Below are 3,662 nucleotides of genomic sequence, written 5' to 3'. Positions count from 1 at the left end.
AAGAGTCCCAGTTCTTTCCATGCTGCTGTGTGGGTGAGGAAGGCATACCTGCAGTGGGTATTGTTGCCCTGGCCAAGGCTGCTGGGCTTAAAGAGCTGGAACCCACTGAGCTGAACACAGCCCAGCAGCCTCCTCAGATACCTCTGCCACCCTGCCCTCAGGTGAGCTCAGGACAACTGGCTCTCAGCCCTGCCCTGCAGCTGTGGCATGGAGGGAGTGGCCTGAGGCCTTCTCTTGGTGCTGGCAGGCCTGCCTGCCTTGGAAGCCAAGGACCTGATAGATAGACAGTTCCTTCTCCCGTACTGAGAGGACCTGCAGCTGGGCGGGATCATCTGCACAGGGCTCCAGTGCATCGCTGTAATCTTGTTCGCCCTAAGTAGCAAATGCAAATGCAAGCACAGGCAGCAGCAGAGCCCCTTACCTGAGAAAGCTGTTCCACTCATCACTTCAGGTTCTGCCAGTACCTGCTGAGCACAGGACCAGCTTCGTGGCACCTCCTGTGCCAGCTCCCATGCTGTTCCCTCCCCACTTGGGGGCCTTTCTCTCCAAGGTCAGCCTTAGGCTCCCTTCTGATCTGGAGGTGATTCAAAGCTTATTTCTAAATTAAACTTATTTCTAAATTAAACTTAATTTCTAAATTAAGGGGAGTTTCTGGAGTGGACAAGGCAAAGGTCTCACTCCTCAAAAAAAAAATAATAAATAAATAAAGTAAAATAAAACGTGAAGACAAAATAGGCCAAAAACATCCTTTTGCCTAAAGTATGTTTAAGATAAACAAAATATCTGAAAGTAACATAAATGTACTTGCCTCCCTCTGAACCAGCATGCACCCGGGAAGCTGGCACCCAGGAAGTAGTCCAATGAAATAAGACATAAGAAGGATTGAGTCAGAAGCAACTTCCAGAGAGTTGCTGCCACGTAGCATAATCACCAACTAAATACAACTAACTACATACCATCACAGGGCCCCAGGTTGGTGCAGCCGAAAGGGACCCAAAAGGCCACCTCACCAGCTCCAACATTTTGCAGAAGACAAAATAAAGCGCCTAGGCGACCTGTCCAAGGTCACACCCAATTAGAGATAGACACCAAACCTGAGTTATGAATTTCAGTTCAGTGCCCTTTCTTGTCTGGGGGGGAGAGGGGGAAAGCTTGTGTGCATACGTCTGCAAAGAAGGGGAGTTTCTGGAGTGGACAAGGCAAAGGTTTCTAACGCTACAAACCATGTGTGCTTGGCTAACAATAAATTCCAAGGTTGTGAAAGCAGAAGGACGTCCCCCTAAGCACGCTACATTCTTCCTCTCACTGAGGCAGAGCAAGACATTGCTGCGGTCACAGTGACCACTGCTTTCAGACATGTGTTCCACCTACCCTTGGGAATGGAAATGAGCCCAGAGTCCCTCCTCCGAAGAGGTAAGCACAGAAGCATCACTCCAATGGAGCAAGCAGCTTGCAGAATGGCTGCAATGAGTTGGTTCCCTAGTAAACAGATTAAACATGATCGCTCTACTTCATACCCTCAATAGAACTCTGTTCCGTGAATGGAATGGTATATTATAACTGGCATAAAATAGGCCACCACTTTAGTTACAGCACAGGATTGTCCAAATAAACAAGCGTTAATCATGCACATTATGTAGAGCATAATGCTTCAGAAAGCTTCTGCAAGCAGCTCCAAATGAACTCGACCAAATTATACCATCTGACAGCTGTTCCGTGACCTGTGGGAAATGAGTTGGTGGTCTCAGTCCAGTTCCTAGTGGACAGGTGTCCAAAGCACAAAAACGACCCTCACAATTGGGCCTAATTAGCAACCTGGTTGTTGCAGCCGCAGTAAAACCTGGAGTCCATGTCACCGCCGTGCTGTTGGAGGCTTGTCTCGACATCAGGTGGCTTTGTGCGGAAACGCTCACAGTGGCGCCTGCACAAAATGTCATTGCTTCAGGAGAAACAGGACTGTGTCCAGGACTGGCTCTCTGCCTCTTGCCTGACTCTCCACCCCCCGCCCCCCTCCCCAAGCCAAAGATGTCAGAGACAGGGATGGAGTCCTGGGCACTGTTTTAATCCACGGAATTAACATGTTTGCAACACTTAAAAGTACTATCAACACCCACCTTTCATCAGAGCAATAGTCTCATCTATCACACAAAAACTTAGGTCCCTCTGGATTCCCACCCATTTCTCAAAACCTTTCCCTTCGCCTGTTTGCCTTCATTGAAACCTGCCTGCTTCTGAAGGCTCTGCCTCCCCTTGCAGCCTGCCCAAGTGTACAGTTGTTGGTCCCCAAGACTCTACACACCTCAGCACCAGGTAATGGGAAAGGATTCTCCTTATTCCTCAATGTCACTTCCCAGGCATGCTTTGCCTGCCCTTGCAAACTCCTTCTCTGACACCCAAGCATTCAGCTCTGATCCTATCTATTGGCCATCCTTTCAACCCTCTTGTTCAGGAAAGATATTAACTCCTACCTTACAGTCCTCTTCTCCTCTCTTCTGATATCATAGGTGATTTCAGCATCCACTTGTGTGAACCACAAACAACCTGGCTTCTCAGTTTCTCACCTCCCGCACTTAATGGTCATTTTCTCCGCAACACCACAAACACCCACTCACACGGCTATTATCCAGACCTTGTCATTACCAGAAACTGCCCCACCTCCAAAAAATGTCAATTCAAGTATTACCCTCTTGAACTACTACAACCAGTCATCCCCTGCTCCTTTTCTTATAGAACCCTTTTTACAACTCTCCTGCCACATGCAGACCAATCCACCGGCCCACAGCTCCCTCACTTCCCCTCACCTTTTACATCCAATCTAACATCAAGTCCTGCCAACTCTATCTCCAAATTATACTCACTTATTTTTTATTTGCCATTGTATTCCCAGTTTCTGGCTCACAATATAGACAATAATATTTTCTGAATGAGTGAAGCATTAATAATAAATGCTAGGAGTTTCACTTCTATGCTTAGGACATAGAAGCACAAGGCAAGGTCACTCCGACACTGACAATCAAAAAAATGAATCATCTATGAAGTCATAAGTTTTATTCCCCCGGCAAAGAGCTGAAGTTGAAAGCAAGCAAAGTAAACTAAATCCCAAAGAGGAACAAAACAAACAAAAAGAATGCATGCACTGTTTCACCTTTGGCAGAACATAGGAGAGAGAAATGGCCACCACAGAAGTAGATAAGAACTCAGCTAAAATGTTTATGCATAATAGCCAAGTGTGGCCTAGCATGACAATGTGGTATAGCGAGGAGGTCCAGATACAAGGGGAATTTGCCTTTATTCATAAGATCTTTTTCCACAGGCTTTCACCAGCTGATTATAAGAAAACTTAGGGCAGAATAGGAAACGAGACAGCCTCCCTCAGTGGGGCAGGTGTAAAGATGATCATCAGGAAACTGTGTCCCATTCAGGACCAACCAGAGACACAAGGCAGAGTTTGGCTGCCATAGGAGGAAGGGCAAGAATATGAGAAAATATCAACCCTATGCCAAGCACACACAGCCTGCTAAGACTAAGGCTAGGCTAGGACAGCAGAGAACACTCCAGTAATCCCATCACAACTACAACACTAAGTAAGAAGCAACATCAGTCTACCATTAGGGAAAAAAGAGGCATGCCCATTTTTTGGCAAAATGCCATTTATTGAAGTA

The 3,662-nt window shown here is 46.7% G+C and overlaps 1 pseudogene; it reads left to right on the top strand.

Annotated features, from left to right (window-relative positions):
• The first annotated feature begins 207 nt into the window (after positions 1-207).
• LOC103296436 (FXYD domain-containing ion transport regulator 4-like) lies at positions 208-471 on the top strand (annotated as a pseudogene).
• Positions 472-3,662: the final 3,191 nt, after the last annotated feature.

Source organism: Eptesicus fuscus, chromosome 10 (assembly GCF_027574615.1).
Source record: "Eptesicus fuscus isolate TK198812 chromosome 10, DD_ASM_mEF_20220401, whole genome shotgun sequence".
NCBI lineage: Eukaryota > Metazoa > Chordata > Mammalia > Chiroptera > Vespertilionidae > Eptesicus > Eptesicus fuscus.
Note: the sequence above shows the minus strand (reverse complement) of the source record. Positions and strands in the feature narration are given on the sequence as shown.